The following is a 23415-nucleotide window of genomic DNA, read 5'->3' as shown; positions in this document are numbered from 1 at the left end:
TCCAGCCGTAGAACTCGTTACGACGGGGCAACATCCTTTACGGCACGGGAAGGTTTCAGAGGGCACGGCCTGTTAGGCCCTGACCTTCTCCTGAACCCCCCTTCATTGCTCTCTCCCTCTTTACTCAGTCACTAAATGATGTGTACAGCATTGGATGTTTCATGACAAAGTCAGTTTAGATAATATTCATGTTTGGTATTATTCTGATTGTTTCAGTGCGACTGGTGCAATGGTTTTATTTCTGCAACAGCAAACCCTGGACATCATAACCAACCAGGGAAAACTGTGTGGAGCTCTGCCTCAGTGAAAGCCATGTGCCTCAACCCCCCTGCGCTTCCTGGGGAGGCGTGGCTCCAAATTACAGATGGGTGACCCATTTTTTATGGTTAACATCAAAGGCCAGATTTTGGATTTAAGGACAGCAAACTAAGCAATCTGGGAGAATGCAATCAGCCTCCCGTGCACTCCGTGCACGTAATTTCTACGTACAGGATGTCTGCAGCCAGACTCCCGTATGTAGCTTTTATTACCAGGTATGACTTTTAAGACTCCGTAATTTGGTTTCCGTTGTGATGTTTTTTGATTTGGAACTAGAATGTAATTACGTGTATGTAACCTGCCTGGTAAAATAAAATTGTTAAAACTTGATCTGTTTGGTTTTCCTTACTGACACTCAAAGTTATACAGGGAATGCGTGGTTTACCCCCTCGAACTGGTCTAGGGAGGATGAATATTTCCACTTAATGTATCACGCCGTATAACACCCATAGACCTATGTTGGTGGATGATTTACACTCAGCTATTGGCTGGATGTCCTTTGTAGATCCCTTAAGGCGCCGCGGAGAGGGGCACCTGAAGAGTGTGTTGAGATGGTGGAGGGCACTAACTTCTGGCTTGTATGAAGTCAAAGTTTGGAGAGAGTCCAAGGAGAGATTATGACAGGGAGACAAATACCAGTGATGAATAGGTTCATTAAAAAATTACATAAGAGCTAGTGTTTTTCCACTCGTATATTAAGATGGTGGAAATTCCCAAACCGGAGGGGCACATGAGATAAAATATTGGGGAAATTTCTTTTGAGGTATGAGAAAATGACAATTGGAAAAACAGAAATAATTAATATGATCATTAAAAACCAAGTTACATAAGAGATAAATGTCTTCCCGCTTGAAATATTGGGGACATTTCTTATCAAAAAGGTAAACTTTTGTATGCAAAAAAGATATATAAGGAATAAGCTTTTAGACCTTAGGGTAGGATTTGAGAATTTTGCTTCAGAAGATATCTACGAGCTGTTGAAGAGAGAGCAACGCAGGACAGCTGTAGTCAAGCTGGAGTGGCGCGCTCCCTCTGCGTGCCACTCCAGGATCTGGATATGGAGAACAGAGTGATGTACGCGGTGCGGACTTAGCCCAAGAGTTGTGGCAGCGGGACTGATGTCGAAGAGGTGTTCATGCGCATCCCTCATCATACAGAAAAGCTGGTGAAAGAGTTAAAGGGCTTTTACGACATGCTTGGAGCCGTGAACTGCACCTGGAGGCCAACAGACGGGACACGGGGTTCCTCCACGCTACCTTCCTGCTGGACCCACGCAAGAACCTGAAGCCTCCCCCCCTAACCTCAGTGTCAGTGAGGAGAGGCATATGCTGCGGCTGCACTGCAAAACCCCCAACGTGTTCGAAGACATACCAGTGCACATCCCATACAACAGGCAGGAGAAGTACGAAGTGCAAAGTCACGTCTTTCGAAAGTCTGGGTCCTGATCCTGCCCCAGATTCCCAAACCAATGCAGCTGTTCAAAGAGCTCATCAACAGCAAGGAGGAGGGATCAAATCCCTCAGAAAACGAGATGGCTATATTTAGGACATGGGTGGTAATTATAATCTATATTACTTGTAGAAGTAGGAAAAGTAATACATAGAAGTAATACATTATAAGTTTCCTTTTATTTTTATGTCTTTTATTTCTCATTAAGATACTATATACGACATAAATAAGTAGTAGACTTTAGGGGTGTTCGTACCCATTGTATTAATGGAAGTTCAGTAGCTTTTATCTCCATGAAGGGGGAGCCATAAGATAAGGTAAAGGCCAAAGAGGATGATGGATATTTGAGGGGTGTACCTTGATTTTTAAACATCATAGGTGGAAAGGTAACTTAGAAAGAGCTAAAGGGGTATATGTAACTTGCATGTGATCAGCAAACTGCAAAAGATGATATGTACACTGTAATCTGTATAACTCTATTCTTTTGATTGATTATAATAAAGTATATCTTACTATAATCATATGTGATAAAGAGTCTTTAGAGGAATACATTGAATACAGGACATCGAATACCAGATTTGCATCACACCCTTCACTTCAAGACTGGGCTGGAAGTTCAGTAGAACTTACCAGGGCTCCAGGACGTTCAGAGTACTTGAGTTCGACCCCGAGACACCTCCTCGTGGGGTACTGCTCGTGGGAACGTGAGGTCTGAGCTCGGCAAGGGGTCCGTGGCTCACGACAGTAGTTCATTCATGTCAAGCACAGCCGTAGCTAGGTTGGTCTGCTTGGGTCCCTAGGCTGTAAACAGATATACCCAAGAGTAGCTATTCCTGCAACCTCTGATGACTACAGATAGCTAGTCAGTTCGTGAGACGTGCACATTACGCGCGATGTGACATGCGGTGGTACCAGCAAAGGACTGTTCGGAGAGTAAATCTCAGTACAGGATTCCTATAGCGATCAAGTCAAAATTATAAATACGACATCCACTAAATGTGGACAACTCATCTAAATTATTATTCTAAAATGGAGTCAGATAAACGAAGGTGAATCTATTGGCCCTATTGTGGAGATTCTGGGTCAGCCCGGACCAGTAAAGAGTGGAAGGCAGAGTGGTACTACTGTCTTTGTATCATGGTTTGTTTATTGGCTGATCTAGACTGTCTGCATAGGGGCCACTAATTTTTAACCCTATTAGTATTCTTTCAGCAACACCAGAAGGACGAGCACGCTGATACCTTCAGCCCTCGCTAAATTCCGTCGTTGGGTTAGCGTTGGGTTTTACACTGATTAGAGAGTCTAAATTGCCCATAAATATGAGTGTGTGAGTGAATGGTATGTGTGCCCTGCGATGGACTGGCAACTTATCCAGGGTGTATTCCTGCCTTTCGCCCAATGTATGCTGGGATAGGACCCCCTGCGACCCTGTTCAGGATAAGCGGGTTAGGATAATGAATGAATGAATGAATTAATTACATTCCAGTCCAATTCAAACAATTATCAGGATTTGTTGTGCATGGTGTAGAGTAAAAACTCATACACTAATGTTTAACTGCTATAATCTAAAATAATATTAAACTAATGTTAGAAATGTTCCTTAATTTCAGCATTGTATATCCCTAGCAATTAAACCATTTAATATGTATTACATTTAAAAGTACAGATGTTTTTGCTTTCACTGACTTACATTTATAGCTACATACTCTCATTTTTAATTGAGTGCGATGTTTACACATTAATCATACTTTAACTTAAGTATAATTTCCGGGTACTTTTTCCACCCCTGTGAAAAACACCAGTAGCAGACTCTGTAAGCTACTGATACTGAAAGCTTTCTTATACCTGTGCTAGGGACGTGATTGAATACACCTGACTAATCACAAACAGCCGGGAAGCCAACTGTCCAATTACTCTTGGTCCCCTAAAAAGGGGGGTTGTGCATAATAAGGGATGTAATCCTACACAGATCATGGTGACAGTCTGTTCTTTAACATCATTTTAATAGTTTCAAATCCAATGTGCTGGAGTAGAGCAAAATGAACAGAAATTGTACCACTGTCCAAATACATACGGACTGCACTGTAAGTTTTCTTTTATTTGAGCAACAGTTCAAACTGAATGATTTTACTTCTTTATGAGATCCGTTCGAACTCAATTTTTGAAAAAAGTGACAGCCCAACTCTATTATATATATTTTGGGAGAGACACCTGATTAGTAGGCCTTTATCCATATCCATGCGTTTCTTGCCTCCGGTCAGGAAAATACCAACATAGTAGTGATGCCCAATTTGTTAATGCCACTTGACTGCGCCCATGTGCCAAGTGATTCCAGAAAATATAGTTAGCACAGCTGAGAGAGAGATTTAGGCATAAAGAGGGGTTAGGAACAGCAGGGTTATTTGACAGAATAGCAAATGGCTCATTAGACCTTGAAGGTTGTATTGCAGTGTATTTCATGGATTACACAGCCTGAAACCAAGATAATTATTCTATCTCTCAAAAGCTGATTCTTTTTTAAAAAAGTGACAGCCCAACTCTGCGCGTCCTGTGAAAGAATAATGGATGGGATGAAAAGGGAAAACCTGCATCTGCTCCTGATTATTAGTGCTACATAAGACACAAACCAGTTATGTGTGAATCAAATACATCTGGAAACCCAACACAAGAGGCAGGGTAATCAGACAATGCCAAATTCTTGCTATGGTAAAATAAATAAAATAAGAGTTGTCAAATATTATGGCTTCAACTATTGCTATTCAGACATGTGTGACCACTATAATGTCACTGTCTATACATGCATTATAGAGACACATCTGCAAAGTGTTCTTTCTTGCTCCTCATCTTTTTCAGTAACTGACTTATTGTTATGACACCTGTTATGTCCTGTTTTTCCTATGAGAAGAGTTGCTTCTAGGGTAAGCTATACTGTATGCATTGAAAACTAAAACCTATAACAGATCAAATTCCATATTATCTTATTAAGAACAATGTTACCAGACACTGTAATAAACATGCTGGTGGGCTCTAATGTGGAAAAAGTGTAATTTGTGTCTTTTGTAATAGCACAAACATTAATGTCTCAATATTTTCAGGAATAGTAGCTGAGCTATTAGTGAAATTGCACTGTATTGTTCATCTGAAATGCACTTGCAGTCTAAGTGTGGTTAGAATAGAGTTGTAATAAATTCAATCCACATTTTAGTCTGACAGTGACAAGGTGCTCTTGCTCTAATCCAGTGCATGTTCAAGGGACTTTTAACGACTTGCAGATAACTTGCAGATCACTGAATGTCCTCTGTGATCTCATGTGAGCTTTCACCTCTGACTCATTCTTTCTGCAGTTAGTTCACAAAACTATTTTTGTGAAAGTTCACAAAACAATCTTGCAGCTCCTCTGACACAGATTAGTCATTTTGATGAGATGCCTGACGTCAGCCTGGCAGCAATGAAGGGTCTCAAAGCTCTCGTAACAAATCCTAGATCCATACGTCATAGCTCAGGGATCACACATCATTAGCAACCATAATTTTGTTGCCCCAATAAAAACAATATGGTAAATATTTATCTTCAACATAATAGAGCTCAGTAGAGCTCAAATCAGAGCATAGGCTGTTGAACTCTACCCCTTTTAATGTGTTCACTATTTCCCAGTTTCTTCAGATGAAATGGAAATTAGAGGAAGCGTTTGGTTGTAATAATTGCTGCTAAAGGTGGTGAAACCAGTTATTAAGTTTAAAGGGGCAATTACTTTCTCACAGAGGTGATTTGGGTATTTGATCCCTTTTTTTCATCAAATAAATGAAATAGGAGTGTAAAAAAAAATGTTTTCTGTTTACCTACATTCCCATTGTCTAATATTACATTTTGTAAAGAAATCTGAAACCATTCAGTGTGACAAATATGCAATATTAGAGGAAGTCAGGAAGGGCACAAATACAATTTCATCACACTGTACTTTCAGTACTTTGTCCAGCTGCTCTTCAATCATCATACTAATTCCTAAGACTATACACATTATTCATTGTCCCAAGAGTGCAATTAAACATCATACTTGTGTAGTGTTAAGAAATTCTGATTTTATTATTCAATCACTGTGGAGGTGCATTCCAATATTATGATTCTATTCTAATAAAGGTGGTGACTCAACAGCAGAACACACACCAACTAAAGACAATGCCCAGTATTAGGGAAATATTTGTTTGTGTGTTTTTTGATACAATCACACCAGTGGGAATCCCTGCATATTTGATTTATTTATTTGCAGAAAAAAAAAGAGAACATAATAGGATAGCGTCATGCATACATAAGATGCAAGACAATTTGTATGGGAGATGAAAGAAACCCTAAGGGGCTAATAAGAGTCCTCCTCTAAATTATAAACCTATGCATTTTACTCAATGCAGCTGAGGCACACAGACTGCAGATCCCCTGAAAAACCTGTCTAGGTGGAGGAGGGGGTATACTCAGTTGACAGAAATACCCTCCCTGGTTGATCTGTGGTTGATTCTCAACCCACAGGATTTCCAGTCTCAGATGGAACTGACACTGGTCAGGAATCAGCTCCAAAACCACCGGGAGCACCACTGCATCAAGGACTATTACTTTAAACACAATGGACAGCCCAGAAAGTGTGGCGCAGCCGTGCCATTAGTAAACGCTGAAACCTTGACCTTAAAGGTCAGGCATTTGAGGAGGCAGTGGGGAAAGCCTGGTCTAAAGTTGGAATGAATCCCTTCCACAATCCTTGATTTGATCTCTGAGGGTGGCAGACCCAGCTGTCCAACATCAAATTTTGAGACTATTTATAGACCCTGTAGATTGTGTGGGATCAGAAAAAGTAGGAAGAAGTTGAATGCCCTTTGGGTTGGAAATGTAGTTGTTTGGTCAATGGTAGATTGAACAACTAAAGCTCTCTCTCACAATGAGCCATGCAATCGACTTACTGCAGCTCTTGTAGGCTTCATGGTGCAGAGTTACAGTGGAGCTAAACTGGGACACAAACACTGGATTGCACCAATGGGAACAGACTCTGGTAATTGCAGTGGGATACTAAAAAGAACACAGTGACAACCTAGCAATGGCATTGTCTTCACTTGCATGGTGGTGCACTTATGTCCCTCAGGATATGTGGACTGTCCGGTGTTTGGTACTGCATGTTTTCAGTATCGCATTCAGTTGTGTTATTAAAGTGTGGAATGTCTGATTGATTTATTATTATTATGATAGTAGCATAGATTTACAGCCCTTTACAGCCTTTTGTACTGTGGTAATGTATGGGTCTGACAGAGGTGGTTGTAATTTGGGGTTACTGGTTCCTGTAACTACTGCCATATGGGGGAACTGACAGGTGTTCAACACTATCAAAACTCTCCAGATCCTTTAGCCTTTGGAAGGTCCCGAACAAATGATTCTGCAGGGCAGAAAAACTCAATTTTGCCTAAAAAAGGGAAGCTGGAAACTGGAAGCTGAAGGGGCACAACTGGACTTAGCAGCTAGAGAAAGTCTCCACGCACAGGCTTGATGTCATGAGCTGCTGGAGGAAATGTCTCTTTCCAAGATATTGCTTGCTCAGTTATACCTCTGAACATTTGTGGATATTTGAGGAAAAGCAAAAGAAATATCCATTGTTTCAACAGCTTCACAGCTTTCCAGAACTTTACCTTTCCCGATCTGATTGTTGATAACTAAAAACTAATCCAAAATAAATTTAGACAATGTGGGAAATTGTCAGTATCACAACATTTTTCTGTCACTGTGAAACACTCCTGATGCTTTTCATTGTAAACAAGTGTTTTTCTGTGCAAACAAGATGACAGTAATCAAATGTACTGACAGTTCAAGTTTTGACTCCTTTCAAGTATACAAGCAACCTTAGACAAGCTATCAGGGCAATTATCGGTTTATAGGTTTCTATAAAAGTGGATCATGCCTATCACTTTACCTTATCTGACCTTGTGCCCACCTCTCCTTATGTAAACTTTCCCGTTTTGGTAGGAGGTACATGTAGTTGTGTAGCTTTGTGTCTGCACTTTAAGTCTTAGAATCCGTGGCAGCAGGATTATAACACATTGTATTTGTATTTGTTTTTAGTTAATGTCTGTAAGGGTATTAAAGCCAACAGCCATTAGCTAATTGGACAGCCATTAGGGAGTTGGTCCTCAGCTACCTGATAGCTCTACCTATAGTTAATTTTAGTACATTTAAAGAAATCTGGAAGTGCTTGTATTCTATTATTGAAAATTAATACTTTTGTATGGTTGCTTAAATCATTCTGCCTTTGTTTCAAGTGCCGCTTGACTCTTTTCCATACAGGTACTTTCAGTCATTCATTTGAATAAATAAATAAATAAATATTTTATTTGGAAAGCACGCGTCTCTCTTCAGTAGGTTAAAGAACCTGGGAACATTTTGTAATTTAAATGTCAGAATTTTTCATAATTGCCTTGGGTGAAATGCCCATGGTAGTGTAGTATGGCTACTTACACTTACCTGACACTGACATGGGCAGCTGAAGTACAGCATAATATTTCGGGTTGTGTTACAACTTGTAGTATCTTCTTCAAGACATAAATAAAGTGCTCTGAGATGTAGCATGAGTTTTTACTGAGCTCTCTTGTGCTTCAAAGTTGAATCAAGTGAAATTTACTGAATTCTTCAGTACACCCCGCTTACTTCACTTAGAATCACATTGGAGCACCTGGTAGTCTAAATGGAATGCCACGCAACTTGTATATCCCAAATGCAGGAAGAGTAAAAGTAGACAAGCCAAGGAATCTAACACTGTTATTGATGGCGTGACTTCAGATGACAGAAGGGGTTTGCTTTCCTACCTACCAAACCCACAACATATTAAGTTCTTTCCTTCATTGGCTGCCTCAGTAACTTGCTCACCATTGACCCCTATTACTTGCTATTCAGAGGCAAAACTATAAAGGGACCACGCCTTATTATTGTCTGCTTGTCTTGCGTGCTAAGCAAAGCCTGCACCCCACTGAGCTTCTTTGGGTGGCTTAACATCATTAAATGTCACCTTAAAATGATACCCTGAAGGGTGGAGACAGAGACACAGGCCAAGTTCAGGCTGATTTATGAATAGCAGACATAGATTATGGCTAAGATGTGGTCAAACCTATATAGCACACCCGGTCAGGCCTGAAATGTTAAGTGTGATGTTTTAAGGGTTTGTGGGTGGCATGCCCAGCAAACAAACTAGTGCAAGAAGCACCATAGCTTGGAATGAAATCGATACTGTACCAATATTGACTGTATCCAAAAGCTCTTCAGAAGCCATTATTTGTTGTAGCATCACCAGTTTTTATTACAACACAGTGGAATGTAAGTTGACTGCAGAGCAAAAGAAGGTGAGCATGTGTGTATCTGCACTATCCTGAACTGAAGTATCCTGAACTATCCTGAATACTGAAAGTCAGAACAATTTTTTTGATCCTTTATTGCACACCCTGAATCTTGGTGATTTTTTTAAGCTGAAGCTTTGACACTGTGAAACTGCTCTTGGCAGTTGTTAGTGGCAGGCAAAAAACAAGCATGCTCATATATGGCTCCTGCTGCTGGCTCAGGAAAGTGAAGGCAATCCAAGGTTCTCCTCAGAAACAAGTGCCTGCCAGGCAACTACTTCTTTTCACACCAAGCCACGCACACACAGCAGGGGTGGAGGAGACCCATTCATACACGTGCAATAGAGAGCAAGCCACAGCACCCGGAGATAAGGTATTAAATTGACCAGCCCTAACGCTAATATCAACCTGCTCTCCATCAGCACAGATCTTTGGTAATGTACTCACCACTGGGCAGATTGTTGAAAGTTGGCCATTTCAGGGAGAGTCCATTGTTGAAATTTGGCACTAGCTAACAAGCTTAGAAAGAGAGGATCTCTCATTTAGGTCCCACTTTGAGACGGAGTTGCAACTGGTCAAATTGGCACCAGTGGAAGAAAGCTCTACCATTATCAGAACCAATAAATGGCTGTTATATTTTAACCTTCTTGAGTTCAATACGGGAACGTGGTGTAAGAGCCAAATCTAATATTATAGGAGCTTAGTCTAATACTATAAGCTACTGAGATGCCTAACCACCGGGCAGCCTGGCTGACGCGCTGCTATGTTACTTGCGATATGGCTGTTGTTGGTGTGAATAAAGGTAGTCCGACTGCTGTCTTTCAGGTGCGGAAAGTGTCCATTTATTCCTCCGTGGTATTATTGTGACTACAGCATGACATGGTTCAAACACAAAACAAAAGACGCACCAAACATTTCATCGCTAGCTTAGCATAGCGTACCGAAGCGGTCAAAGACCATTGCAACTTCCGGGGTCAAACACCTGTTGCGCTCAGGTGAAGACAACACCTATATAGACTTCAGGTGAGCCCAGGTAATGTGTCACAGCAGCACCCCATGGACAAAAAACCCACACCTCAATATAAACACAGAAATAATCATCAGACCAGATTTGGCTCTTACACACCGGCCCCTAATTGTTAGTGGCAGGCAGACAATAACAATTCAAAAAACAAAACAAAATGCAATATAAAGAGCCAAATGTTATAGTATGGTACAGCACAGTTTACACTCCATGTACCAAACAGAGCTTCGTTACTGGTCTCTCCAGGATGTTGGATTTGGTCTGCAATCTCACGGACGCACAAGCCCGTGTCGATCTGGGAAGACCTCCAGAATCTTGGCGAGTGGCCAGGAGCCACGAGAAGCTGAAGCATCCATTATCACCACGATGTCTCCAGCAACCAAACTCCTCTTCTTCTGGTTCCACTTTTGCCTCTCTTGGAGCAAGGGCAGATACTCCCGTATCCATCTCTTCCAGAAAAGATCAGAGAGGTACTGTACCTGCCTCCATCGTCTTCTCACATACTGATCGTGAGGCTCAAACACTCCAGGTGAAAAAGCTGGTTTTCCTTTCAAGAGAAGAAGGTGGTTAGGTGTGAGTGGCTCCAAGTCATTTGGTTCGTCGGAGAGCTTAGTGATTGGTCGATCATTTAAAATGGCCTCCACTTCACAGATCACTGTATGCAGCCCATCGTCGTCCAAGGTCTGCTGACGTAGGACAGAGCTGAGAACCCGTCTCACCAGGCGAATCATCCGTTCCCAAACACCGCCATGGTGTGAGCCTACTGGTGGATTAAAACTCCAACGGATTCCAACCTGCGACAGAGCTCCTTGAATCGCCTCCTGATTCACCACAGTCAGAGCCTCCCTCAGCTCTCTTTCTGCCCCAACGAAATTGGTGCCATTATCGGATGTCAGATGTACCACTTGTCCTCTTCTGCTAATAAAACGGCGCAAAGCATTCATACATCTGACTTTTCATTAACTGTCCGTTGCGTGGTGAACTTCATTAATTGACTGACTCGGCGTTTCGTCATGTCAGGCGCGAACGCACCCACGGGAGGGGCTGCTGCGCCCGGGACTTGTGTGCAAGCTGCTGGTAAACCTAGTAATAGTGTGACTGGTGGTGTTGAAACACAAAGTGAAAAACGGGTGATTAAACTCACTGCAAAAGGGCTTGCTGAAAAAAATTGAAAGGTTGCAAGCACCATAAGAAAAACAATCCAAGGTTTAGTGTTGAGTGATTTTGATGATGATGCAGGTAAAACACAGGTAAAAACCGCTCTCATTGAATTGCTTGATGTGTGTGGGGAATCTAAATCTGTGCATGAAAAACTGTTGGGTTTGATGCCAAATGATGAAGGTGAAAAGCAAGAAACATGGTTTAAAGCTAAAATGCTTTCAAATGATGGTTGTGTCGCTGAGACAAAAACATGGCTTTTACACCATGAAGGTGAAGTTGAAAATGTTTTGAGCACAACTGTGCGTGAGAAAAATGTTGAGGATGATGTTCATCCGGACGACAGCATCTCCAATCAGGAGAGCAAGCATTCAAGTTGTAGCAGTAGGAGCAGCACCACATCCTCTGCGCGCATAAAGGCAGAGGCGGAAAGAGCTGCACTGCTTGCTCGCTCTGCAGCATTTAAGGAGAAGCAAGTATTGGAGGAACAACAGCATCAGCTGAGGAGGAAAATGCAGCAATCCAAGCTGGCAGTGCTGCACCTCTCGAGCACACACAAACGCCATGAATTCATACCTCACAAGGGAGAAAAGGAAACAGCAAGCAGCCACCACCATCTTGGACCCAACAGCAAAGGAATACAAACCCACACAAAGGACACAAAGGACACAGCAATCAACGCAGCAATACAGCTCAGCTCAATGGTTAATGGCACCAGCCCATACACCATTAATGGACGTGCGACCAAAGGACAAGTCACAAGCATTTAAACCCATCTTAAACCAATACCCCCCCACTGAGCAACAGGAAAACATACTGGGAAGTGGAACATCACAGCATGCACAACACAAATCAGCAACGGCACAGTTGAGCGAGGAGGAAGGACAATTCACAACACACCCTCAACTCACACAAAATCTGCCCGGAGACATGGTGACCATCATGAGCAGGCAAAATGAAATCACAGCTGCTCTGGTGCATCAACAGCAGTTACTATCTCTGCTGCCACGAGACATTCCCGTCTTTGAGGGTGACCCTCTCCAGTACAGAGCATTTGTCAAGGCCTTCGAGCAAGGCGTGGAGGGAAAGGCAGGAAAGGCAGACTGCCTTTACTACCTGGAACAATTCACAAGAGGACAGCCACAGGAATTGGTGCGAAGCTGTCAGCACATGGAGCCTGAGCATGGCTGCACAGTGGCGAAAGACCTTCTGGAGGAGCATTTCGGAAATCAATACACTATTGCGACTGCATACATGGAAAGGGCACTGGCTTGGCAACCAGTAAAGTCAGAGGAGGTAACGTCACTTCAGGTATATGCCTTATTTTTGCGTGGCTGCTGCAACGTAATGGGAGACATCCAGTACATGCAGGAACTGGACATGCCGGCGAATATGAGAGCTATCGTCGCTAAATTGCCATTCAAGTTGAGGGAGCAATGGAGGGCCAGGGCTTATGACATCATGGAGAAGACAAGCATTAGAGCTCACTTCATTGATCTTGTTGCGTTTATGGAACGGCGAGTCCGAATTCTGTCCGACCCTCTGTTCGGCAACATACAGGACCCGGACACTGGGTTTGCTGGGATAAGGTCTCTCACTAGCAATGCACCACAACCTATCTACAAATCACAGCCCAGATATGCACCACAATCAAGCTACAAGTCACAGCCCACCCACACCAGCCATAGGGTGAAGGGAAACATTGTCGCCACAACAGTAACCTCAATGCATTTGCCAGAAGGAGGTAAGGAGCTGTCATCAGACACAAGGAAAACAGACAAGGTTGGATGTCTGTGCTGCACTCATAATCATGTTGGAGGAGTGTAAACAGTTCTCATCAAAGAAACACAAGGAGAAAATTGACTTGTTGAGGGAGAGGGGTGTTTGCTTTGCATGCTTGGGTGTCGGTCACATGAGTCGGCATTGCGAGAGTCGTCTGACATGCAAGGTTTGTGGCCAAGCGCATCCAACCGTGCTTCACATGAAACGGCAAATGGCTCCAACAAGTCAGCAGCCTACTTCATTCACCACATGTTGTCATACAGGGGCCGGTAGGGATCAGTGCGTGCTATCTATCCTCCCGGTAAAGGTGAAGTCTGCTAAAGGAAATACCATCATAACCACCTACGCCTTTTTGGATCCTGGCAGTTCAGCCACCTTCTGCTCTGAGCATTTGATGCAGAGACTGAACATCGCAGGCAGAAGAACGAACTTCATGCTGCGTACCATGGGTCAGGAGGTGGTTATGCCAGCCTACTTGTTGACTGGTTTGGAGGTTTCGGGCTTGGACAGCAAGGATTTTCATGTTCTTCCAGATGTACTCACTCAGAAGAGGATGCCGGTCACCACTGACAACATGGTGATGCCTGAGGACTTGGCCAAATGGCCATACCTGGCAAGGGTACACATCCCAAGCATTGCAGCAAAAGTTGACCTGTTGATTGGAACAGACGCTCCCAGGATATTGGAACCATGGGAGGTCATCAACAGTTGTGGGAATGGCCCGTACGCTATTAGGACGGTGCTGGGGTGGGTCGTTAACGGTCCACTGAATGGAAACAGTGGTTCGTTGGAGACTGAACTTCCTTCTGCTACGGTGAACAGGATCTCCGTGTGCAAACTGGAAGAAATGCTGTCTAATCAGTACAACCACGACTTCAACAAAAGAGCCAAGGAGGAGAAGGAAATGTCCAGAGGGGACGTTAAGTTTCTGGAGATCATGGAGCAGTCAGCTGTACTTCAGGAGGGGAAGTATTGTTTGAAGTTGCCCTTTAAGAACAATGGCGTTTGTCTGCCCAACAACTTTGCAGTGGCCAGGCAAAGGATTCAAGGTTTGAGGAAAAGGTTCCTTAACAACGAACGCTTGCATCAGGAATATGCAGAGTACATGAGCCAGCTCATCAATAAGACCTACGCAGAGCGGGTACCTCAGCAACAACTGTTTTGCGAGCCAGGAAAGGTGTGGTACATCCCTCACCACGGCGTCCACCATCCGAAGAAAGGATCCCTTCGTGTGGTGTTCGACTGTGGGGCTACATTCCAAGGGGCTTCATTGAATAGCCAACTCTTGCAGGGCCCTAACCTCACCAGCTCACTGCTGGGTGTCCTGACTCGCTTCAGACAGGAACCTGTTGCTTTCATGGGAGATATTCGAGCCATGTTCCACTAGGTGAAGGTTGCTGAAGAGGATAGAGATTTTCTTCGCTTTCTCTGGTGGCCAGGTGGAGATGTCACAAAGGACCTGGTGGAATATAGGATGACCATCCACCTGTTCGGCGCCATGTCATCTCCTAGCTGTGCAAGCTATGCACTGAGGAAAGCTGCTGATGACAACCAGTCTGAGTTCACGGACGAGGTGGTCCAGTCCATTAAACAAAAATGTCTACATGGACGACTGTTTGAAAAGCTGAGCCACTGAGGGAGAAGCTATCCAGATGATGAGAGGTCTTATTGCTGTGTGTCAGAAGGGAGGCTTCATCTTGGAAAAGTGGATTAGCAACAGCCGTGCCGTTCTGCAAGCCATCACAGAGGAGCAAAGGGCCAAGGACCTAAAGGAGCTGGATTTGGACCGAGACAAACTCCCAGTTGAAAGGGCTCTGGGTCTTCTGTGGTGTGTGGAGACAGACTCTTTTAGATTCAAGTTGGAGATGAAGCAGCAGGCTTTCACCAGACGTGGCATGCTCTCGATTAACAGTTCAGTGTATGATCCTCTGGGTTTCCTGGCACCAGTCACATTGCCTGCCAAAATGATGCAGCAGGAGCTCTGTAGGAGAGGATGTGGCTGGGATGACGCTTTGCCACAGGACATCTTACACAAATGGAGAAAGTGGTTGGATGAGTTGGATCTGTTGGCAGAGTTTAATGTGAGCAGGTGCATCAAGCCTGTGGATTTTGGAGAGGGCAGATGTGCCCAGCTACATCAATTTGCCGACGCCAGCGAGGGCGGGTATGGAACGGTAACATACGTACGGATGTTGAGTCAAGAAAATCACATCCAAGTCACCTTCCTGCTCGGTAAAGCCAGAGTAACACCACTGAAGGCTGTAACAATTCCTCGGCTTGAGTTGACAGCAGCAGTTCTGGCTGTTAGAGTGGACTCAATGTTAAAGATGGAGCTGAACATCCAGCTGGAGGAGTCAGTATTTTGGACTGACAGCACGTCCGTGTTGAAGTATCTTAACAATGAGGACAGACGCTTCAACACCTTTGTTGCTAACAGAGTCTCAACCATCAGAGAAATATCAGAACCCTCACAGTGGAGACATGTCGGCACCAAAGAGAATCCAGCCAATGATGCCTCGAGAGGGATGAGAGTCGCTGAATTTCTGAAGAACAGCAGGTGGCTTGGAGGTCCAGCATTTCTAAGGAAACACAAGGAGGACTGGCCTAAAACGGTGTTGGACTTGTCAGTGGACTCTAATGACCAAGAGGTCAAAAGGGAAGCAACAGCAAACGCCATCAGTACAGGTGACGTGTCTAGTCCAACCGATCAGCTCATTGCCTACTTTTCAGATGGGGTGAAGCTCAAGACAGCAGTTGCTTGGTTTCTTCGGCTGAAGACTATGTTGTTGGCACGGAGTCGTCAAGGGAAACAGTTGGAGGCTGATGTGTTCCACACAGGCCGAAGGACAAAGGGTCATGCTGACATCTAGGAGTAGCAACCTGGTGTTGGATGATCAGGTGGAAGCAGAAGACATTTCTGCTTTGTCATAGAGGAAAGCGACAGTGAGTCGGCAGAGCCCTGTGTACAGGCTGGATCCAAGCTTGAGTGATGGACTGTTGAGTTGGAGGAAGATTGAGCAGAGGAGCGATGCCTGAGGAAGCCAAACATCCGCTTATCCTCTCTAAAGAGCAGCACATTTCTAAGCTCATTCTCAAGCATGTACACCAGACTCTGGGCCATGGTGGACGGGCTCACACGCTGTCCACGGATAGGAAGAGGTTTTGGATCACGAATGCCAATTCAGCTGTCAGGAGGGTCATTGCTGATTGCGGCTTTTGTTGACGCTACAATGGGAGGGCAGTAGAACAAAAAATGGCAGATCTTCCTGAGATGAGACTCCTTCCTGATCTACCACCCTTTACCAACACAGGGGTAGATTACTTTGGACCAGTGGAAGTAAGACGGGGAAGATCAACCAGCAGACTCACACCATCGCGGTGTTTGGGAACGGATGATTCGCCTGGTGAGACGGGTTCTCAGCTCTGTCCTACGTCAGCAGACCTTGGACGACGATGGGCTGCATACAGTGATCTGTGAAGTGGAGGCCATTTTAAATGATCGACCAATCACTAAGCTCTCCGACGAACCAAATGGAGCCACTCACGCCTAACCACCTTCTTCTCTTGAAAGGAAAACCAGCTTTTTCACCTGGAGTGTTTGAGCCTCACGATCAGTATGTGAGAAGACGATGGAGGCAGGTACAGTACCTCTCCGATCTTTTCTGGAAGAGATGGATACGGGAGTATCTGCCCTTGCTCCAAGAGAGGCAAAAGTGGAACCAGAAGAAGAGGAGTTTGGTCGCTGGAGACATTGTGGTGATAATGGATGCTTCAGCTTCTCGTGGCTCCTGGCCACTCGCCAAGATTCTGGAGGTCTTCCCAGATCGACACGGGCTTGTGCGTTCCGTGAGATTGCAGACCAAATCCACCATCCTGGAGAGACCAGTAACGAAGCTCTGTTTGGTACATGGAGTGTAAACTGTGCTGTACCATACTATAACATTTGGCTCTTTATATTGCATTTTGTTTTGTTTTTTGAATTGTTATTGTTTGCCTGCCACTAACAATTAGGGGCCGGTGTGTAAGAGCCAAATCTGGTCTGATGATTATTTCTGTGTTTATATTGAGGTGTGGGTTTTTTGTGTCCATGGGGTGTCGCTGTGACACATTACCTGGGCTCACCTGAAGTCTATATAGGTGTTGTCTTCACCTGAGCGCAACAGGTGTTTGACCCCGGAAGTTGCATTGGTCTTTGACCGCTTCGGTACGCTATGCTAAGCTAGTGATGAAATGTTTGGTGCGTCTTTTGTTTTGTGTTTGAACCATGTCATGCTGTAGTCACAATAATACCACGGAGGAATAAATGGACACTTTCCGCACCTGAAAGACAGCAGTCGGACTACCTTTATTCACACCAACAACAGCCATATCGCAAGTAACATAGCAGCGCGTCAGCCAGGCTGCCCGGTGGTTAGGCATCTCAGTAGCTTATAGTATTAGACGAAGCTCCTATAATACGTGGAATGGCGCTAGTAAGACAGATAACATTTAGGTACAGCACATCTTGCCTGGGATTCTGACTACTAGAGCTACCTCTTTGGAAGTTATAAGGTTTTTATATGAACGCCGAATACTGACAACGTGTCCATTAATTGCGAGTGACTGTAAATAACCTTAACCTAAACAAACTTTACTGTACTGCCGGTTTTGTTATGGTAGTTTATGATAGACTAAATTATATTGCCATGCAATCGTGGATATTCTATCATGGAATTTTTTGTTATCATCAGGTTTATGTGATGTGATTGTTCCTTACTGTAGTAACCTATCTAACTCAATTTATGAGATTTGCGGCTCTTTTGGACTTTTGGGATGCAGTGTAATCTGTCTGTTTTAATGTTACATGTTATCTTAAGTTTTAACCCAATTGGTTTTTTATCATTTTCTACACCAAAATAAAAAGTGAGAGCTTTTTACAGTAGGTAACTTTACACTGGATGTGGGCTTCACTCATTTTCAATAACTGGCTGCACTCAAATTCGATGCTTCATCAGTAACTTTGCTATTACCCCATTATTATTAGTCTTTTATTCCATGTTTAATCGGATTAACACCAGAAAAGTTGACTCCTAAACGGCTAAGAGGCAAAATAATTTTTTTTTACATTTTACTAACGTACAGAAACTTATTGGAGATTGCAGTAAAGCTGCTCTTGTGCTCGCCATCTCTCATTCAGTTACAAGATAATTATATTCATCTGACACTGCTGCGTGAAATGTGTAATAGCATAATAGTAGTCATATGGCTTAGTTGGTGTGAACAGTGCAAAGGTAGTGAGTTCAAACAGAGGAATACAGAAAAATGTATGCAATCAAACTGCTCTGGAGAAAAGTGATAAGTGTCTGTGAAGAAGTATATAATATACTGTATCTATTCTTCAGATAGTCGCCATGTGATCAATATGAACAAGAGATGTAGCATACCACAATCTTCTCGAATTTCGAATTAGTGGCATAGTGTGCATGTAGAAACTCTGTGAGGTTTACATTACATTATTGGCATTTGGCAGACGCTCTTATCCAGAGCGAGTACAGTTGATTAGACTAAGCAGGAGACAATCCTCCCCTGGAGCAGTGCAGGGTTAAGGGCCTTGCTCAAGGGCCCAACGGCTGTGCGGATCTTATTGTGGCTACACCGGGATTAGAACTACCGATCTTGCGTGTCCCAGTCCTTTACCTTAACCACTACGCTACAGGCCGCCCTAGATCAACAGGGCTGCCTGCAACCAAGCATGGTTGTGTTTAATCGAATTAACAATTACATTGGGTTAATTGATTCATTTAGTAGCTAAGGGGGCATTTGCTTTTCATGTAGGTGATATAGGTTTTTGCTAAATGTAGACTTCAAAGCGTGTATTTACTTTCAGCCCAGAAACAATTTGATTCAGTCCCTAATGTAAAGAAAAATTATGGAAAGTCTATGAATCAATTTTGGTAGGAACAGTAAAATATTACAGAATGAAGTATTGCGAAAAGATCTTTAAAAATATGTATAGTGAAATGTAAATTACATCATACCGAACTGCCCACAACCAGGAATAGTTTATTTTCACAAGAAAAGGAATCAGAGTGGCCTCATCAGAGTGCTATCTCCCCAGATTCTCTCCAAAATGATGACATCATAGGCCAGATATATTTCTCCAGCACACTACAGGCTTTGACTTGAGGGTCTACTTTCACAGGCTGGATGTTGATGTTGTCTGAAGGCAGTATCTAGAATAACTGAATATTAATAAACCAATGTAATAAAAAACAAAACATATTATATACTTATTATAATAACATAAATGATAAATAATAAAAATATATATAATAAGCCAATAACTTAATAGTTTATTTGTCCCTGGGTAAACCTCATGTTATTGAGCCAATTAATAAAATGAAAACCATATAAACAAATGAAAATGTCTCATGTTTATTCAATGTTTTGTTGTCATGGAAAGAGTTGTGTTTTCAAGACTGAGCGTTAGAGGTTACAAGGTTGACATTTCCTTTGCTTATAGATTCCTGTGCTGAAATAAAGGAGTGACCTCATGTCTTAGCACAAGCCCGCGAGTGGAGCAATGACAGACAATGATTGGAACTACATTTACATTTACATTTTAGTCATTTGGCAGACGCTTTTAATCCAAAGCGACTTACAAGTGCATAGGTTCTACCACAAGTCGAAGCATCACATCCAGAACTAGGAAAATACACCTGGACTGCTGTTCTAAACATATAGTCGTCATCATAAGTGCAATTTTTTTTTTTTTTTTTGGGGGGGGGGGGGTGGGGGTTAGACAGGGATAGGGGTATCAGAAGGGGGGGGCGGGGTAAATCAGGAGGGGGGACTAAGACCAGCATAGGCAAGATGGAAGCAGATATAAAATGAGAATCACACTCAGTTATGGTGGCACCAGTGACAGGTCAAACAACAGTGTTTAAAAATAGTGTTTGAATACAATCACTGCAGAAGTTACTATACAAATAACACTACTCAATTGTATTTTTATTGAATAATCTTAATTATCTGTATGTAAATTGAAAATGGAAATAATAAAATTTGTGCAAAAAAACCCAAAACTTAATCTACCATTTTCAGTAATACATTATAACCTAAATTGCCGGTCTTTCCTAATAAACATGACTTTTTTGGTTTTGGTAACAATTCAAATAATAATAATTTATGATAACACACCTATGTTTTTGATCACTGAATTTGGAGCTGAATTTCCTCTCCAAATATTCTAACCTCCTCCTCAGATTCTGTGGCCAATTAACCAACAACCCAAAACAAAAGACAAATTTGAACATGAAACATTTTTTGAACTCACATTTAATAAACTCACATTAAGATAAACAATCTTTGTTTTTTTGGCCCAGGGCATTGGTTCTCATTGGGTAAGAACTTGGGCCAATTTGGAGACTGTTAAGCCACAGCTTTTGTCTTTGTGTCCATGAAACCATGAGGCTATATGTGACCTGCTCCATCACAATCAGTCGTATTGACCCCAAAACGTATTTGGAGTTTTAGTTTCATTTTGAGTGCCACCAAACCATATTTCTGAGAAAAAACGGCGTGTAAGTTTAGTAACGTGAGGCTACATAGACTCAGTGAGCATTTTATTAGATATTTATTAGACTTATTTTTTAGACTTCTACTGCTGTAGCCTATCCACTTAAAGTTATGATGTGTTGTGTGTTCAAAAATGCTTTTCTGCATACCACTGTTGTAACTTGTGGTTATTTGTGTTACTGTCATCTTCCTGTCAGCTTTGACCAGTCTGGCCGTTCTCTGATAAACAAGGCGATTCTGTCTGCAAAACTGCTGCTCACTGATTTTTTCTTTTTTTTGCACCATTATTTGCAAACTCTAGAGACTAGTGTGAGTGGAAATTCCAGGAGATCAGCAGTTCCTGAGATACTCAAAGCACCCTCTCTGCCACCAACAATCATTCCACGGTCAAAGTCACTGAGATAAAATTTTTTCCCCATTCTGATGGTTGATGTGAACATTAACTGAAGCTCCTGATCTGTATATACATGATTGTATCATGGTACACAATTGGCTGATTAAATAATCACATGAATAAGTAGGCTTAATAAAGTAAAAATGTTCCTAATAAAGTGCTCGCTGAGTGTATAGTTTTACTCTGAACATTTACTCTTGCCATTAAGACATTCAGACCATGGAAACAAATACATTAACATGTGGCTACGAAAGCAGCTGATGTGGTTGTTTGTGATTGGTGAATGGTGAGAAGCTGGCTAGCCTCCAAACAATGCACAACAAAACTTTCACTTTAACATCTTGCATTTAAAAGCCTCAAAATTATTAAATATTTTTACTCTGAATTTGCCATTAAGACATGAAGATTATGAAAGCCAAGATATTATTCTACAAAATGAAGATGAAAGCCTAAAATAGCCAGAAATGAAATGTTTTACATAAACATGATTTATGAAAATTAGGCTGTCACAACTTATCATTCTACAACTTGTCATTACTTATTATGATAGAACAGGCCACAATTTATTTTATTGACTTGTGAAAAAGTGTAGTTTAAGAATAGCATGGGACAAAGACATGGGGGGAAAAACAATGGTAGCTCCATATCTCTGGCCACAGACTGTGATCACACCAGCGGGAGGCCCCACACACAACACTGTGAACCTTCAAATAGGGCAGGTGTTCCAAACCTTCTATGGTTCCTAATGTGAAAGCACATATTTTCCACTTTGCCATATGGATTTGACAGTAAACAGAGATGCACACAGGAAAAGTCATCCTCCAGTCACCCCCCATCAGTGAAAAAGGCCTGACATGACTTTAACAAGACCCAGGTACTGAATTTCACAAAACGTCTGACGCCCTAAACAAAACCTGGGAAGGAACACTCGCCGAGTGTAAATCAAGGAATCTGGATGAACCAATGTCTGTCTAACACTCTTAATATCTTAAGAACATAATTTACCCAGATTAAATTGTTCCAGTCTTTTACTTTTCTTTTCCCTGTACTCAACTCATCCATTTTTATAAAGTACCATCAAAGTGTGATTGTTTGCCAGAAATCTGTTGGACTGCGTGGACATTCCTCAAAGTGTTTCATTCCTACCTGGACGCCTTGTATGAAGGGACTGTTTAGAGTAAAGCTTAACAGTCACTTCTCACAGGCGAATGAATCAGCATCAGAGGAAAAACACATAACAGATCTTGACATCTGTTTCTCTATTTGGGAGTAACAACACACCCTGGAAACCATTCTTGCTCTTCGCATAACCTGTTAAAATAACGCACTGCTGATTCATAAGCTGTCCACAAAGGAACAGATGGCAAATTTCACTTTTATCATACATTCAATACCATGCTTATAAAATATGTTATTGAACTTTAGGTTCCTGTCTTGTGAATGTTTACAATGTTCGAAGTTAAGGGTAGTCAACTTAAGGGTAGCTTATGAGTGTCCCTACTAAAAAGGAATGAGTCAGGGAACTTACCTGCTAAGGCTGATGCCAGGTCAGTAGAGCAGGAAATCCCACAGTCTTTACAGTCCTCTGGCAGGGAGTGGGGGAGTTGTATCACCTCAGCCTCCTGCTCTCCAAAAGTACCATTGCCAGATGGGGCAAAGGGGAGAGTTCTCTTCTGTTTGTTTACTTCTGCCACTCAAGGTCACAGCAGAAACACAGGAGAGAGTGACAACAGACACTCTCACTCCTCCCAGTGAACCAACAGAGGTGTACACACCCCAAAAGGAGAGAGTGGGAATGAGCGAGAAAGAAAGAGAGTCCAACAGGGAGGAGGTGGAGGAGGTCAAGCAGTTCTGTACCCACCAAAGTTCTCCCTTGATCGTGTCCTCCTCAGTAAAGTGCACAGTGAGTGGGAGAGGGTTTGGCTTCCTCTGTCAGGCCGTCCTGATTGCTCCCAGACGCCTGTCTTGTTCCTGGGGCTCTGAGCATGGAACATGGAGCTGAGCAACACGGAGCTATATTTATCATTGTGGCTTACTCGCAGTCATTCCCACACAAGGGGGTTGGGTTGGGTTGGGGGGGGGCTGAAGCAGGCTTTACTCCAGCTGCTCTGACCAAAACCCGACATGGGGAAGGTGTGCAATTAATGGGTAGTCACTGGGGCTGGGCTATCTTACCCCAGCAGTCAGCTAATACAACCCTTACTGTTCCCCTGAGAAGAAATGTTTCACAATAAGAACACACATTCCAGCACAACCAGAATGTAAAATAATAGCTTTTCATATTTTAATATTATTATTATTATTATTATAAAAAGCTAGATACAAAGACAATTTACCACAGCATACTTTGAAGAAATAATGTTCCTTTTTTCCAG

At 42.7% G+C, this 23415-nt stretch overlaps 1 protein-coding gene across 12 annotated transcripts in view; it reads right to left on the bottom strand.

Annotated features, from left to right (window-relative positions):
• The window catches only part of LOC133133246 (filamin-A-interacting protein 1-like), a 56201-nt gene extending 33201 nt beyond the window's left edge, over window positions 1-23000 (bottom strand). For all 12 annotated transcript variants that reach the window (XR_009709196.1, XM_061249357.1, XM_061249364.1 and 9 more), the window contains exon 1: window positions 22569-23000. The gene's annotated coding sequence lies outside the window, so the exon portion shown is untranslated. The remainder of the gene's footprint in view (window positions 1-22568) is intronic.
• Window positions 23001-23415: the final 415 nt, after the last annotated feature.

Source organism: Conger conger, chromosome 1 (assembly GCF_963514075.1).
Source record: "Conger conger chromosome 1, fConCon1.1, whole genome shotgun sequence".
Lineage (NCBI taxonomy): Eukaryota > Metazoa > Chordata > Actinopteri > Anguilliformes > Congridae > Conger > Conger conger.
This window is presented reverse-complemented; position numbering and strand designations above follow the sequence as displayed.